This window comes from Diceros bicornis, chromosome 2 (genome assembly GCF_020826845.1).
Source record: "Diceros bicornis minor isolate mBicDic1 chromosome 2, mDicBic1.mat.cur, whole genome shotgun sequence".
In the NCBI taxonomy this organism is placed as follows: domain Eukaryota; kingdom Metazoa; phylum Chordata; class Mammalia; order Perissodactyla; family Rhinocerotidae; genus Diceros; species Diceros bicornis.
Genome location: NC_080741.1, coordinates 77,418,272 through 77,436,302, shown reverse-complemented (window position 1 = coordinate 77,436,302; position 18,031 = coordinate 77,418,272). Strand labels below are relative to the sequence as shown.

The 18,031-nt window shown below is 39.7% G+C and overlaps 1 protein-coding gene across 1 annotated transcript in view; it reads left to right on the top strand.

Annotated features, from left to right (window-relative positions):
- Positions 1 to 628: 628 nt before the first annotated feature.
- Positions 629 to 18,031, top strand: part of CNTN4 (contactin 4) — an 891,804-nt gene continuing 874,401 nt past the window's right edge. Inside the window, exon 1 of the mRNA XM_058563517.1 lies at positions 629 to 703. The gene's annotated coding sequence lies outside the window, so the exon portion shown is untranslated. The remainder of the gene's footprint in view (positions 704 to 18,031) is intronic.

Here is an 18,031-nt window from a genome sequence, read left to right as displayed (position 1 = left end):
ATTGTGTCGTCCCCCAACCCCTTATCCCCCTGGACTCAGCAATTCTCAGCCCCAAAGCAGAAGTGTTTGTTTCCCTGGCCAGGGCGCCTTAAAGAACCCTGGAATTCCGCTTCTCCCGGAGGCCAGAGGTTTGGGTACCCGGGCAGGTCGCGCCTCCTCGTGCCCCAATACCCGGGTTGCAAAGGAAGGCAGCATTACTTCGGTATATTCCCCATCACTAAGCAGCACATCCTCTACATCCCTGCACGGGAACAGGGTTGATCGTCTTCGGGTGCTTGGGGTTCAGGCCAGACGCTCTTTCCCAGTTTTGCGCGCGGGAACTAGGGGCCTCCTCCCCGGGGCAGGGCCGGGCAGGTGCTGCGCCCGGGCGCGCGCCTCGTCCGGCCGCGCACTGAGCATGCTCAGCCCTGCTGCGCACAGCTCCCGCCCTCCCCACGCCTATCCTCTTCTCCGCGCGTCTCCCCTCCTCGAGGCTGAGGAGCCGGGAGCCTGAAATCCGCCGCGCCGGGTTTTGTGAGCCGCCGCGAGCGTGAGGGAGGGCAGCGCGGCACCAGACGGAGCACTGGGTTCAACACTAGGATTGGTCGCAAGTAGGAAGCTTTCGCCACTACCCCGGGACCCTCCCCGGGACCCTCCCCGGGACCCTCGGACTGTGCCGGCGCCGCACCGGAGGCTGTAGCGGGCGCCGCGCTCAGGTGCTGAGGTAGGTGAGGCGCGAGCTGTGGGGTCCGCTCCAGCCTGGGCGTGTGTTGCCCCGGGCACCCCTGCTCTCGGATTTTGGGGAAAGGGCATGGTCCTCAGAGGTTGCCGAGTGGAGAGGGGCTACCCGGGGCTCCACTCCTGCAGGGCTGGACGGGGGCTGTGGGCCGTGCTGCCCTGAGGCGGGCAGCCCTGCGGGGTCAGGGCAGCAGCCGGCACTGAGCGCCCTGAACGCGGGAGGAGGCAGGGCCCCGACGACGCCACCGTCGCCCGCGGCGACCCTGCTTCTTTTTAGTCAGAAAATAAGTTTGTTGCGCTGCGAGGCAGCCACAAAACAAGGAGCCCAGAGCCCGAATGCTTTGGGAACCCTCAAAATCGGCTGCTCCAACTGTTTCAGGCTGTTGCCTCCTCTCCGTGAGCCCTCGCCCCTGGCGCACGGTTCTTGGCGAGAGTTTCGTTCCAGTGTTGGTACCCGCGGCTCGAATTGCCCAGCTGCAGCCCATAGGAGAGGAAGGCGAACTTGGGCTGGGGTTTGAAGGGACTTAGGACTAAAGGAGCAGGAGCCCGTAGCCGTGGTGGAAGGAGCCGTGTTGGAACAGACACTGATTTTGGGGGCGCCCACTGTGTGCCAGGCTCAGTGCTAAGCGCTAGGGGTACAGCAGCGAACCACATTGACCAAGTCCCCACTCTTGTGGCACGTACCTAGTATACCCAGGCTCTGCCAAGGGAGCTTGTAGGAGTGGCGTTCATTTCCATCAACTTAAGGCGGATTTGCAGTTTCTTTTGAAAGGCAAAGGCAACCTCCTGGTCTCCTTCCCGGACCCAGACATCAGCGAGACGAGCGCCAGGCACCCCGCAGACTCCTACCCGCTCGCTATCCTTCTGGAACGGAGAGCTCAAAACCTGCGTGCATTTCCTCTCTTTGTGCTTCGTGTATATATTTTATTATTTATGAAAGATGTGGAGGTGAGGGTGGGAGGACGTGGGTTCCTGAATCTCTCTGAACCAGTCAGGGAGTCTGATGCATGAAAACATTTTGAAGCACAGCGGAGCCCCTGCCAGGAGGCTGCTTCGCGCAACGGGAAGCTAAAGAGCTTGGTTGCTGGCCGGGGTCTCCAGATTTGGAGCGAAAAGGCTTGCGGAGGTAGTGTACGGCGAATCAGTGTGACTGATCACTTTGGGTGGGTGGTCTGCGTGGAGAGGGGTGGTGGATCTTGGGGTGTGTTGGAGGTTTGTTTGCGAGGAGGAGCTCGTGGGAGGAATGCTTGTGGAACTTTTTCTAGTTCTCCTACTGGAATCAACATAGGGGCGGGGACATGTTTGTCAGAATAACGGTCTTTTGATTGCATGGGAAGCTCCTGCAGTTTATTGTGATGGGAATTGGGTATTTCAAGGAATAATTCCATATAACTGATGTGTTTTGACACAATAATAATTTGAAATGAGCTTTTATTTTTGTATTTTGAGGTTTATGGTTTATGTCCTTTAGGAAGTGGGGTAGAAGCATAAAGACTGTAGATTTCCGTGCAGGCAGGTCCGTGCAGGATTATTTCCAGTCGGGCTGATTAGCAAGTTTATCTCTGTTTCTATCCAAGTGAGTGAAGAAAGAACATTGTGTCATGGAGGCAGACACCTTGAGGTGATTTTTGTGGCATTCATGAGAAAATTCATATTTCACCCATAACTTTATTCTTGCTATCTTCATCTTGATTTCATTCAAGACTTATGTGAATCTCCACAGTGGGTCCTGGGAGTATAAGACTGCTAAGGATCAAAAATACATTCCATGAGAATATTGTTTGTGCCACCTTATAAAATGCGATTGATTTTTTTCGTTTGTTTGTTTAAACTGACTTCAAGTGCTCTGGGTTGATGAGGAGGGGTCATGATGATAAACCTCATTATTTTTCAGACTGGACCCTGTCAGGTTGCTGGCAAGCACGGAAACACTGATCTTTTTAAATTAGAGGCTAAGACCTTAAGAGAAGTGACCTATTGTTTAAGGGTGTACGTCTAAGCCATGTGGAAATTTCAACAGAGGCAGATTTTATTTGCAGCCTTTGTAAAAACACTTTCAAGTTCCTTTAACTTGGGGGACTTTTTTCTCCTTAAGTCAGTTCAGCACCTTTCCATAGTCATTTCATATTGCTGGGTTATTAAGAGTGAATAGAGAACAAGCCTTTCAAATAACGTTGGATTTTTTGTCATTTACTTATTTTACCTAGTTCTCTCTCTCCTTTTTATTCAGAAGTAGGTCTTCTAATTTTTTCCCCTCTAAGCACTAAACCTTTTAGCTAGAATTTTTCTTTTGAAAGGTACATAGGACATCTGCTACTTCAATTTAGGTCTTATGAAAAAAGGTAAACCTGGATAATTAAGCTTCTTAGCAGAAAACTCCCCTTTATAGTTCTGACTTTTCTGCCACGTTTGTCTGATATTGGTTTTAACTTGTTGGATTCTTCTTTGTTATATTTGAAGACATAAATATAATATACGTAAGTTTCAATCTCTCTTTTTATCTAAAGATTTTAATCTGTGGTGAAAACATGCTTTTATATGATTTTAATTGAACTAATCTATCTCATATGGTAAACTAGGCGATGTCTGTACACACAGATTTGGAAAGTTTTGTTGTTTTCATTTTCCATAACACAGTGTTTTAAGTCTGGTGAAGGAGACCAGATTTATTACCTAGACTTATTGGTCTTCATATTTTTTGGATTATGGATTATTATACTCTTAGAAGGAAATTTGACCATACATCACTAAAATTTATTTATAAATTATACACATATACTGTTATGTTGATATACTACTTACATTATAAACATACACCGAGAGAAACTAAAGGATAAATAAGCAAAAATTATGAAACGTAAGTTCTAATATTGTTTGTTTGTATTCCGGTGGATTGTTTTGCACAGCCCCTAGGGTATACCCCCCACTTTGGAGATCACTGATGGTTTGGGGTTTTTTACCTTTCTCTCCTCGTCTCTGGCTCTGCCATTCATCATTTCTGATGCTGTAGCCAGTTGCAAAACGGCTAGAAATCTGTGTCTCCTGTAACAGATGAGTTAAGAGCGCTTGTTTCCCTGTCATGGACTCATATGTGGATGGAATGAGGCATAAGAGATGAATATGATCTAGGGGTCATCCTAGATCTCCCAAATTGGATATAGAGATGAAAAAAAATGAAGTTTTAATTTAAAGACTAAAGTTCCAGTGGTCAGAAAGTGAGGAAACCAAGGAGTAAATGAGTGAGGAAAGGAATGACACTTTCTGTGTTGCAGTCTTGTGTGGAGAGTAGAAAGGTCATATTACCCAGGAGCATATTATCCTGGACCTAAATGTGGCCCTACCACTTATTACATTCATGATATTGGACAAAATATTTCCATACCTTCTGTGAGCCTTAGTTTCCTTAGCTATACGATTGGGATTCCATCTATTCCAAGGCATCATGGTAGGGATTAAACATGAGAGTACAGGTATAGAGCTTGGCTATAATTAGATTGGGTAGGTTAACATTAATAACAAATGAATCCAAAAAGTATATTCCCTCAGATGTGAAATAAATTTATTTTTCGTTCATGTAAAGTCCCAAAATGGGTGATCCTGGTAGCACTCCTCCCAGGTGTGACTCAAAGATGCAGCCTTCATCCATTCTGTGCCCCGCCACGCTCAGGGGCATGCTTAGCAAGGTCACCATGCTCATCTGCATCAAGCCATTGGAAGGAGAATGACTTGCAGGATGTTAATTACCCAGACCTGGAAGTCACACATGTCACTTCTGCTTTCATTCCATTGGCCAGTTATATATGGGTGTATCTTACTCTAAGGGAGGCTGGGAAATGGTGTCTAGGTGTGTTTCCAGGAAGGAGAAGAAACGCTTTGGGGAACAGCCAGCATTCTCTGACATTCTATTACTATGTGTGATATTTCCTCCATGTTCAATAAATGTTACTTCCCTTTCCTTCCCTCAACCCCTCGTTTTCCTAGCAGAAAAACTGAGACAGATATGGGAGAGAAAAAAAAAAAAATTAGAAGCAGCTAATACGTACACAGTGCTTACTATTTTTGAGATACTTTTCTAAGCACTTTGCTCTCCTAGATAGGTATTATTATTATCTCTATTGTATAGATGAGAAAAACTAGGCGAAGAGAAATTAAGTCATTTGCTCCACATAGCCAGTAAGTGGCAGAGCTGGGATTTGAACCAAGGTTTCTGGCTCTAGAATTGATTTTGTTAACAGCTTCACTATACGGTACTACTTTTTTGTTCTTGCCTTAATACTTTTCTTATTATAGCCATTGGACTACCTTTTCTTTTTGTCTATATAAAAAGTTGGAGGAGAATTAAGAATCCTAAAGAGGAAAAAAGATTGCATTTAATCTAAAATATACTGGAGTAGAATTAGATATGATATAGTTTTATCTTGAGTACCTACCAGGATTAGGAGTAGATATTTAAAGTAAGATCCCCTACTACAATGCCTTTTCACTTCTGATAAAATTGTAAGGGTCTGTGCCCTGAATTATAACCTTTCTCTTAAGCTTTCTTTGTGGGAATACTGGGCTACCATTTTCATGCTGCAGTATGTGAAGATAAATTCCTGTTCACTTCTCAACCTAACCAAATATCCTTTCTGGTAAGTTCTCTCTGGTAATATTCTCTCCTAACCTTCCTTTTGATCGAAGGCATTGCTCTTCATCAACACCCCCACCTCCCAAGAAAGAAAACTCTCCTTTTGTTCTCTCAGCTTTGCAAAACTTTTTCAGTATTTTCTGCATGACTAAAGGGACCTCTGTCTACAATCCTAGTATCCTCTAAAAGAAAATGATCCCTCTTGCTCTTCTCCTCCTGTTGTCTTGTCCAACTTGTATTAGAGAATCTGCTTCATCTCACCTTTCCTATGTATTTGTCTTTTACAAAAATTCCTATTATAGTTTTAGTTCCCAGTGGCCTCAGTGGACATGTGAGGTGGTCAATAACGAGAGTGTAGTTTTTGCCAAGACACTTTGTGTTCCAACATTACAGAGTAATTTTTCTTCTTTTTTCAGTATGTATTTTTGGCATCTTCACAATTAATTAATGACACATATCTTCTCATGTAGGTAGGCAGATATACTGTATACTTAGCAGTCACCTCTTTTTCAAAAGCCCCTGTTCATTTCCTCCTCACTTTCCCTGAACCACTTGTCCTAAGAAATCTGCTTTATCTTTTTCTAAATTCCCCTCCCTTCCAATTTTCCCCAAATCCGTGCGATTTATATATATGTATACATATGTGTGTGTGTCTGTGTTTTCAAGCCCCTTCTTATGATTTACTGGGTTAGAGGGACAGAGAGGTTTAAACTAGCTTATTTTCATGTTATCAGACTCCCAGTGAGCTGAGTCCCACAGGGCCTTGTGAAGATCTGACTTTAGGTGCTGTAACAAATAAACTCTAAATTTTCAGTGACTTAAAACAACTTTTTACTTCTCGTTCATGTGGAGGAGTTCCATGCTTACAGCATAGTTCCTGACTGAGTGGCTTTCCATGGGGTCAGTCGAGGAATCAGGTTCCTTATCCTCTTGTGTCTTTGTCCTCTCCTAAATCCCCAGAATCCTCCTTGTTCACACAAGTTATATGAGGTGTGAGGAGAGAAATGTCCTGGCAAGTTTCACAGGAGGTTGTTATAGGCCCAGCCTGGGAGTGGTTGTCATGGCTTCCACCCACATTCTATTGAGCAGAACTTAGTTACTTGGCCATTTCTCTCTGTGAGGGAAGCTGAGAAATGGAGTCACACTGAGTGCCCAGGAGGAAAGGAAAATAGGTTTGGTGAATAACTAGCCAGGCTCTGTCTCAGATTTTCAATGAATAAATGTGAAATTACCAGCTAATTCCTCCATTTCCCTCTCTCTATGTGTGCACAAAGGATATTGGTTATTTGCCTGATAAATATCTATTCTCTTTCTTGTTTTTACCGTTGGCCTCTGTTACTATCCCATTTGTTTTAAGACTATTTTTTAAGAGCAGTTTTAGGTTTACAACAAAATTAAGAGGGAGGTACAGAGATTTCCCATATACCCCCTGCCCCCACACGTGTATAGCCTCCCCTATCACCCGATGAGTGATCAACATCACTCACCGAGTGGTACATTTTTTACCAAGGATGAACCTACATTGACACATCATAATCACCCAAAGTTCATAGTTTACCTTAGGGTTCACTCTTGGTGTTGTACATTGTATGGGTTTGGACAAATGTATAATGACATATATCCATCATTATGATATCATACAGAGTATTTTCACTGCTGTAAAACTCCTCTGTGCTCTGCCTATTCATCTCTCCCTCCCTTCTTTCCCACCTGGAAAACACTGATCTCCATTGTCTCCATAGTTTTGCCCTTTTCGGAATGTCGTATAGTTGGAATCATATGGTATGTAGCCTTTTCAGATAGTCCTCTTTGCCTTAGTAGTATACATTTAAGATCTTCCAAGTCTTTTCATGGCTTGATAGCTCATTTCTTTTTTTTCTTTTAATTGGGGTAACATTGGTTTAGAATATTATATAAATTTCAAGTGTACATCATTATATTTCGACTTCTCTATAGACTACATCATATTCAACACCAAAAGTCTAGTTTCCATCCATCACCCTACAAGTGTTCCTCTTTACCCCTTTCTCCTTCCGCTCCCCCCTTCTCTTCTAGTAACCACCAATCTGTTCTCTGTATCTATGTGTTTGTTTTGTTTTTTATTCTATCTTCCACATATGAGTGAAATCATATATTTGTCTTTCTCTGCCTGACTTATTTCGCTTAGCATAATCCTCTCAAAGTCCATCCATGTTGTTGCAAATGGCAAGATTTCATCTTTTTTTATGACTGAAGAGTATTCTATTGTGTATATATACCACATTTTCTTTATCCATTCATTCATTGATGGGCTCTTAGGTTGTTTCCAAGTTTTGGGTATTGTAAATAATGCTACAGTGAACAGAGGGGTGCATATATCTTTTCAAATTAGTGTTTTCATGTTCTTTGGATAGATAACCAGAAGTGGAATGCCTGGATCATATAGTGGTTCTGTTTTTAATTTTTTGAGAAATCTCCATACTGTTTTCCATAGTTGCTGCACCAATTTACATTCCCACCAGCAGTGTACGAGGGTTCCCTTTTCTGCACATCCTCTCCAACACTCATTATTTCTTGTCTTTTTAATAATAGCCATTCTGACAGGTGTGAGGTGATATCTCATTGTGGTTTTGATTTGCATTTCCCTAATAATTAGTGATATTGAACATTTTTTCACATGCCTGTTGGCCATCTGTATATCTTCTTTGCAAAAATGTCCAGATCCTCTGTCCATTTTTTAATTGGGTTTTTTGTTTTTTTGTTGTTGAGTTGTATGAGTTCTTTGTATATTTTGGATATTAACCCCTTATCAGATATATGATTTGCAAATATCTTCTCCTAATTGGTAGGTTGTCTTTTCATTTTGTTGATGGTTTTCTTTGCTCTGCAGAAGCTTTTTAGTTTGATGTAGTCCCATTTGTTTATTTTTTCTTTTGTCTCTTTTGCCTAAGGAGACATATCCAAAACAATATTGTTAAGACTAATGTCAAAGAGCGTACTGCCTTTGTTTTCTTCAAGGAATTTATGGTTTTAGGTCTTACATTCAAGTCATTAATCTCTTTTGAGTTAATTTTTGTGCATAGTGTAAGATAGCGGTCTGCTTTCGTTCTTTTGCATGTGGCTGTCCAATTTTCCAGCACCATTTATTGAAGAGACTTTCCATTCTCCATTGTATGTTCTTGGCTCCTTTGTCAAAAATTAGCTGTCCATAAATGTATGGGTTTATTTCTGGGCTCTCAGTTCTGTTCCAGTGATCTGTGTATTTTTTTGTGCCAGTACCATGGTGTTTTGCTTACTATTGCTTTGTAGTATACTTTGAAATTAGGGAGTGTGATTCCTCCAGCTTTTTTTTTTTTTTTTCTCGGAAGTGCTTTGGCTATTTGAGGTCTTTTGTTGTTCCATATAAGTTTTAGGATTCTTTATTCTATTTCTGTGAAAATGTCATTGGAATTTTGATAGGGATTCCATTGAATCTGTAGATTGTTTTAGGTAATGTGGACATTTTAACTAAGTTAATTCTTCCAATCCATGAGCGTGAAGTATCTTTCCATTTGTTTGTGTCTTCTTCGATTTCTTTCAACAATGTCTTGTAGTTCTCAGTGTACAGGTCTTTCACCTCTTTGGTTAAATTTCTTCCTAGGTATTTTATTCTTTTTGTTGTGATTGTAAATAGGATTGTTTTCTTAATTTCTCTTTCTGATAGTTTGTTGTTAGTGTACAGAAATGCAACTGATTTTTTATGTTGATTTTCTATCCTGCAACTTTAATATATTTGTTTATTTCTAATAGTTTTTTGGTGGATTCATGAGGGTTTTCTGTATATAAAATCATGTAATCCACAAATAGTGCAAGTTATACTTCTTTCTTTCCAATTTGGTTCCCTTTATTTCTTCTCTTGCCTAATTGCTCTGGCTAGGACTTCCAATACTATGTAGAATAAGAGTGGTGAGAATAGACATCCTTGTCTTGTTCCTGTTCTTAGAGAGATAGCTTTCAGTTTTTCACCATTGAGTGTGATGTTAGCTATATGTCCTTTGTTATGTTGAAGTACTTTCCTTCTATATCCATTTTATTGAGAGTTTTTACCATAAATGGACGCTAAATCTTGTCAAATATTTTCTCTGTATCTATTGAGATGATAATATGATTTTTATTCTTCACTTTGTCATGTTGATTGATTTGTGGATGTTGAACCATCCTTGCACCCCTGGTATAAATCCCACTTGATCATGGTGTATGATCCTTTTAATGTATTGTTGTATTCGATTTGCTAATATTTTGTTGAGGATTTTCGCATATCTATTCATCAGTGATATTGGCCTGTAATTTTCTTTTTCATATTGTCCTTGTCTGGTTTTGATATCAGGATAACGTTGGATTCTTAAAATGAGTTAGGAAGCTTCCCCTCCTCTTCAATTTTTTGGAAAAGTTTGAGAAGGATAGGTGTTAAATCTTTGAATGTTTTGAAGAATTCACCAGAGAGGCCATCTGGTCCTGGACTTTTGTTTTTTGGGAGAGTTTTGGTTATTGTTTCAATCTCCTTACTAGTGATTGGTCTATTGAGATTCTCTATTTCTTCTTAATTCAGTTTTGGGAGGTCGTATGAGTCTAAGAATTTACCCATTTTTTCTAGGTTATCCAATTTGTTGATGTATAGCTTTTCATAATATTCTCTTATAATCCTTTGCATTTCTGTTGTATCTTATGTAATTTCTCCTCTTTCATTTCTGATTTTATTTATTTGAGCCTTCTCTCTTTTTTTCTTAGTGAGTCTAGCTAAAGATTTGTACACTTTTATCTTTTCAGAGAATCAGCTCTTAGTTTCATTGATCTTTTCTGTTGTCTTTTTAGTCTCTGTTTTATTTATTTCTGCTCTCATTTTATTATTTCCTTCCTCCCACTGACTTTGGGCTTTGTTTGTTCTTTTTTTCTAGTTCCTTTAGGTGTAATGTTAGATTATTTATTTAAGATTTTTCTTGTTTCTTGATGTAGGCCTGTATTGCCATTAACTTCTTTCTTAGGGCTGGCCCCGTGGCTTAGCGGTTAAGTGTGTGCACTCCACTGTTGGTGGCCCGGGTTCGGATCCTGGGTGCACACCGATGCACTGCTTGTCGGTCCATGCTGAGGTGGCGTCCCACATACAGCAACTAGAAGAATGTGCAACTATGACATACAGCTATCTACTGGGGCTTTGGGGAAAAAAGGAGGAGGATTGGCAATAGATGTTAGCTCAGAGCAGGTTTTCCTCAGCAAAAAGAGGAGGATTAGCATGGATGTTAGCTCAGGGCTGATCTTCCTCACAAAAATTAAAAAAAAAATAAATTTCTTTCTTAGTACTACTTTTGCTGTGTCCCATAGATTCTGGTATGTTGTGTTTTCATTTTCATTTTTCTCCAGCTATTTTTTGATTTCTTTTTTGAATTCTTCATTGATCCAGTAGTTGTTCAGTAGCATGTTGTTTAGTCTCCACATATTTGTGACTTTTTCAGCCTTCTTCTTGTAGTTGATTTTTGGTTTCATACTGCTGTGGTCAGAAAAGATGCTTGATATGATTTCAGTCTTCTTAAATATATTGGGACTTGTTTTATTTCCCAGCATATGGTCTATCCTTGAGTATGTTCCGTGTGTACTTGATAAGAATGTCTATTCTGTTGCTTTTGGATGGAATTTTCTATATATATTTATTAAGTCCATCTGGTCTAATGTTTCCAACATTTAAGGTTGATCTTTCCTTGTTGATTTTCTGTCTGGATGGTTTATCCATTGATGTTAGTGGAGTATTACAGTCCCCTACTATTATAGTGTTGCTGTCAATATCTCCCTTTAGGTTTGTTAATAATTGCTTTTTATTTTTGTTGCTCTTATGTTAGGTACATATAAATTAAAAAATATGTCTTCTTGATGGATTGTTCCCTGTATAATTATATAATGTACATCTTTGTCTCCTGTTATCTTTTTCGGCTTGAAGTCTATTTTGTCTGGTATGAGTATGGCTATACCCATTTTCTTTTGGTTTCCATTTACTTGGAGTATCATCTTCCATCCCTACTCTTTGAACCTACGTTTGTCTTTAGAGGTGAGATCGGTCTCCTGGAGGCAGCATATTGTTAGGTCTTTTTTTTTTTTTTTTAAATCCATCTAGCCACTCTGTGTCTTTTGATTGGTTAATTCAATCCATTTACATTTAGAGTGATTATTGATGTATGAGGGCTTAATATTGCCATTTTATCTTTTGTTTTATAGTTGTTCTGTGTTTCCATTGTTCTTTTTTTGTGTCTGTGTTTCTGTCTGCAATTTCAGTTTTGTCATTTTCTGTGATGTTTTTCTCAGTTTCCTCTTGTTTTATGTTTTGTGTCTCCTCTGAATTTTTGTTTTGTGGTTACCATGAGGTTTGTATAAAAGATTTCATAGATAAAGTAGTCCTTTTTCTGCTGATTCCATCTTATCTTCATTTTCCTATGCAAATTCTGCCCTCATCCTCTTCCTTTTCTGTGTTCTTGTTGTCACAAATTATCCCTTTTTATATTGTGAGTTTATTACCAAATTGAAGTGGTTATAGTTATTTTTAATGCTTCTTTTTTCTTTAACCTTTATGTTATAGTTAAATGTTTACTAACGTATTCTGATATAGCAATGCAATTTTCTAATTCTATCTATTTATCACCTTGCTCAATGTTTCATATACCTTTGTCTTTTTGTTTCAAGTAGGAGAGCTCTTTTCAGCATTTCTTGTAAGGCAGGTCTAGTGGCGATGTACTCCCTCAGCTTGTTTGTCTGGGAAAGCCTTTATTTCTCCTTCATATCTGAAGGACAGATTTGCTGGATAGAGCATTCTTGCCTGACAGTTTTTATCTTTCTATATCTTGAATATGTCATTCCACTCTCTCCTTGCCTGTAGAGTTTCTACTGAGAAATCTGCTGATAGCCTAATGGAAATTCCCTTGTAGATTATCTTTTTTCTCCTGGCTACCTTTAATATTCTTCTTTGTCATTGACTTTTGACAGTTTTATTATCATGTGTCTTGGAGAAGGTCTTTTAGCATTGAGATAATTGGGTATTCTGTTAGCTTCATGGATTCATATACCCAGTGCCTTCTGCAGGTTTGGGAAGTTCTTAGCTATTATTTCTTTAAATAAGCTCTCTGCACCCCTCTCTGTATTCTTCTCAGGGATACCTCTTATCCTTATGTTGCCCTTTCTAATGGAGTCAGATAATTCTCATGGAATTTCTACATTTTTAAAAATATCTTTGTTCTCTCTTCTCTTCTACCTATGTCATTTCTAGGTTTCTAACTTCAAGCTTGCTGATTCTCTCTCCCATATGCTCTGCTTTATTTGCAATGCTTTATAATGCTTTCCTTTTCTCATTTATTGAGTTCTTCAGCTCCATAATTTGTTTGGTCTTTTTTAGAGTTTCAATCTCTTTGGTAAAGTAGTCCTTCGGTTCATTGATTTTATTCCTGAGCTCATTAAACTGCCTTTATAAGTTTTCTTGTAGCTCATTGAGTTTCTTCATCTGAGCTGTTTTGAATTAGTAAACAGTTACGTGACACTTTTCCATGACTTTAAGTTTGATTTCTGGAGAACTGTTATTTTCTTTTTGTCATGTGTGTTACTGTGGCTTTCCATGGAGGTTACTGAATTATTCCTTTGCTGGCACATTTGTCTTGGTGAACACTTTTCTTATTTAGGTATAGCTTTGTTTGATTCAAACTTTTCAACTGATTATAGATTAGAGGCCTTTCTTTTGTTTCTCTGTAGGAGTGCTATAGCACTGGTTTTTGGTTTCTCTTACTTAAGCTGCCTCTGGCTATATATTTGAAGATTAGTACTTTCCACCCTCCACCGCCTCTAATAGGAGTGTCATCAGTACTCTTGTCATGGCTGCCTGCACCCCTGGGAATCACTGATGTCCTGCTGTTGCCAGTGTCACTGTGGTTGCTGGCTTTGCCTCTCAGCTTATAGGGATGGCTGATACCTCCACTGTGTCTGGGATCACCTGGGTCAGAAGCTCCACTCCTGTGGCAGTGGGAGGGGGAGGGTAGAGAGGGAGCTGGGATCGTGGGGCTCCACCTCCACTGCTGCTTTGCTTCCTGTGGCTACAGGTGTCATTGCAGCTGGGAAGCTGGAGTTGCATGCACACCTCTGCTGCTGCCCAGTGGTTTCTCTGGGGCTGGGGATAGCTGGCTCAGCCACTGCTGCCCAGGTGGCCAGGATCCTGGGTGCCACCTCTGTTGTTCCCCTAGTTAGCCTCCTCTATGTGCTGCAGTCCACCATCATATGTACTGATGTGTGGATCTCTCCAGTGACCTGATGTTTTGGGCATTGTAGCCTTTGTTGGGTTATGAACATTTTACTTGCTGTAGATTAAAGGGGAGAGACAAAGGGATCCTCTCATGCTACCATGATGATGATGTCTTATAGCTCATTTATTTTTAGTGCTGAATAAAATAGTTTATTGTCTGGTACTGTCCCATTTTTAGTGCATATGATTGGGGTGGAACTCCATTTCCTACTTAAGGATTGGAACCTGCTTTTCTACCTAAGGAAGGACAGTAGCTTTCCCTGTCCATAGTAATTGCTTCCACAACAGCCATGGGGCCCAATGAGAACCATTTCAAAGAAGTGAGATGTTTTGCTGCTTCTCAGTGGCTCCAAGTGGGCTTCATGCATGCAACTGAACCAGTTCTTCTGAACAAGGAGACCAGAACCAGCAGGATGTCGGTCTGCCACTGCTCTAGCTGTCTTGCCACCAGAGAAGAGAGCCAAGATCTACTGGGGGTCACCACATGTCGCTTGAGAATGAAAGCCAGAGGTGAGATGGAGAGAGATTTTGTCCTCTTACATAGGTGGAGCCCATTCATCCAGCTATGCCTAAAGTGAGTTTACCACTTGATATTTCAGCTCTTTGAATTCATAAATTACTCTTTGACTTAAGCTGATCTGGGTTGAATTTCTATCACTTGCAGTCAATACTGATTTATTAGATCAAGGAGACAAGGGGAAAAAAATTCAGGACAAGGATGGTGGGGAAATCTAGTTTTTTTTGTTTTCTCTTGAACTCATCTGATGTGTAACTTTGGTTGTATGCCTAACAACAATTCCACTCCCTTGTAATAATCAGACTTCCAGTCAAGAATCATTTGGCATTCCCCCTACCCAGACACATATATTGGTCACTAAATCATAAAGCCAAACTCTCATTTCTTCAAAGCCTCTCTCTCTTTGTAGAGCTGTGAAGGGAAGTGGAAGTAAAACCACATCCTCATGCTTAATTCCCTTTTATGAGATTTACTCTGATCCCTCCTGGATGGTGTTTTCCTTTCCAGTCACACTTCCCCATCGCTTTCCCCTTTTCAGGCTCGCAGCCCCAGCTGTACCAGTCTAGGCACCTATCCTGGAACCAAACATCTGATTTTTGTTTCCATGCTTTTTTTTTACATTATGTCTCTGTCTGGTGTACTCTTGCCATCTTTTTCAACCATATTTATTACACGTTGCACAATGCGCAACTCAAATATCACTCTGTTAAGTCTCGTTCAATACTATTGGGGCATAAAGAATAGCTCCCTTCTCTGTATGTACCCTATTGTATTTTTTTTCCGTATCATTGATATAACACCTGTCCTGAGAGTGATCAACTCTCCTGGTTTTCCTAAGACTGAGGGGTTCCCAGGATGCTGGGCATTCAGTGTTAAAACTAGGAAAATCCTGGGCAAATTGGGACTATTTCGTTGCCCTGCCTATTACTTTGTAATAGTTATTTCACATGTGGCTCAGTACCATGTGAGTTCCTTGAGACAGTGGATAAGAGCTGGAAATTTGGAGTCAGATTTCTCACCAGTCCTAAATCCATTTTGTACTAGCTGTGTGAGTGTGTGACATAACACGTTACCTACCTTTTCTAGGTTTCAGTTTCATCAGCTGTGTAATGGGATACTATGCATTTCGTAGGGTTGTTCAGATAATTAAAAGACGTAATAAATTAAATCACTTAGTTCGTTGATGGGCACATCTATAAAATTGGGTAGCACCTAAAGACAGAAGTTTTGTGAAGATTATGTAGAGTACTGCATGCAAAGTACTTAGTACAGTGCCTAAATCCTAGTAAGTTTCCAATAAACAGTTTTTTTTATTGACTTGTGATTCATATTTGAGTATCTCTTGCCTAAAACGTGGTAGGCACCAAAAATACAGTGAAACTCAGAAAATACATGTTCATGGAGCATTAGTGATGTTACTGGGAGTTTGTGATAAGTGGAGCAAATATGTCAGTGAGAGTGATTAGAAAATATTTGAGATAGATTTTTCGCGTTTGAAACTTGAAAAAGCAGGGGTTGGCTGCAAGATTAGTACTTTTTTAGACAAGGTTTTATTTTTCTGGCTTATTTAAAGCCAGAGTCAACAATTTTTATGATTTGGAAAGAAAATATTTTCCACATATGAGCAGGGTCAATTTCAGCTCTCAACCCTTCAAATACATATTTTTGACTGTTAATTAAATAAAAGTGGCACGTTTCCGGGAAGGGAGTTTGGTTCCTGTGAAAATGAGGGTTAGGATAGCAGAAGCACTGCTGATTCCATAATGACCTTGAGGTTTAAAAAAATGCATGCTAAAGTCGCCTTTGTTCTTACCACAGTAAAATATCCTCTCTACTTTTGGGCTAAAGTTTTGTGGATGAAAATATTTTGTACCTTGCACAATTTTACTAGTATAAACCTTGATAATTCATGGTGCCTATGCCTTTTAGGTTCTTCATGGAAATTTCCAATGAGGACATGTGGTATAAGTGTGCTTATGATGAGGTGGGTCCAATTTGGAGAAGAAAATAAAACAAAAAATCATATGACTCAAGTTCCCAAATATGTTTTATAAGGCTTGATTCTAGGCACATTGCCATCATTTTGAGTTGTACAAATTTGTATTGTCATCTATATTATGATTGCTTTTCAACTCTCAAATATAAATATGAACATTTTGTCTTTAGTGACTCATTTGATTAGCTATTAGCTAGCTATTGATTCTAGAATCCTCGTGGATTAGCAAATTAATTGGGAGTCCAAGCTCTACTTTTACTGTATTTAATTAGGTGAAATGACATCCTCAAGGAGATAATGTTTACTTACGTCACATTTCAAATTCCTAGTAAAAATGATGGTACAAACATGGTCATCTAGAATTCTTGGAACTGAGTAATTATAAGTAGAGGTTTGTCTTTAATCTAACAATAGTTTTTTTTAAAAATGGAAATCCATGTAAAATATATTACTTTCCCCTTTAAACAAGTGGCTAAGTATGATTTACTTCTTGATGACACAAGGTCACCATGATGAACATAGGATAGTAGTTTAGAGTAGAGCATGGGCCTTCGATTCAGACAAACCTGGATTTGTTCTGCCATTTACCAGCTGTGTGATCTGGAACATGTTCTTAACCCTTCTCAGGGCAGTTTTTAAAATCTGTAAAGAGAGATTGATTGTGCCTACCTATGGAGATGCTGTGGACATTAAACGATAAGAGTTTAAGACTAGTACAATGTGCGTGGCACGTTCTAAAGCACAAAGCAAATTAGCCCTGTACTATAATCTTCGCAGTTTATACAGAACGTAGCATGTATAGATGGTTTATGTATTTGTTGAAACAATTAATGTTATACTGGACTGTGTAACAGGATCCCATCAAGTGCAGCTGAGATGTTGGTAGCTACGCTGAGTGACCACTGTCTGTGTTCTGCTAACTTGCGGGTGGTCGTATATGATTCCTTGCTTTGGTGAACTAGCCATTTCTATTTGTTTCTTACTGTTTGTGGACTAAAAAAATAAAATATTCAAGCTGATCAAACTATATGTAATAGTTTGAATAGATTCTGAATGAGGCTTTGAAGGGGGCTTCCCCCCTTTATGTGAGAGAAGAGTAGTATGGATGTTTCACATCCGTTTTCACCCTTCTCAGCTTCACTTTCCTCTGCTTCCTGCCTGAGGTCCTGAGAGGTAACGTGTTATTGTAGTACGGTAGAAATAGAAAATAACCTGCTTTGATAGTGTCGTGTGTAGTGGTGATATTCTTTGCAGCAGAGTTACGTTTGTGAAGACTCCTGTGTTACAGTTGTGGAATGTTGGCTATCTTACTTCTAGTTCAATCAACTTCATTCAAAATTCTGCACACTGAGTATGTGGTCTTTGCTGTATAAAGAAGTTCCTTTTTGTTTTCTTTAGCACATTTCAAGGTCTCATTTACCAGTTATTAGATTCTAACTTAAAATTCCTAGTATTTTCCCTCCATTTTCTTTTTTGAACTTAATGGTCAGAATTTGAGACACTGCAACAATTGTCGATATTGTTGAGGTGGTCGTGAGGTATGGATATGCACTGTGTAACATGGGGTTGTTGTGAATTTATAGTTCCATTAACTCTACTCAATTCTTTTATTAATAGCAATTTACCAGTATATTGTAGTTTATTTTATGTGTTGTAACTGAAATGAGTACTTTTTTAGAACATTACTGTTATTCAAAGCAGCAGAGTCTTCTGTTCTTCTGAATTAATGAGCTTTTACAAATTTTAGTAATTTTCTTATAATGTAGCTCCTTAAGTCAGTATATTAAGGTTAACTCTTAAGATAGTATACTCTCCAAAATAGTTAATTCCATGTTTTAGGTTGGGAGTCAGTCTCCACAGATAGAAAACACTATTTTATATGATGTAAAA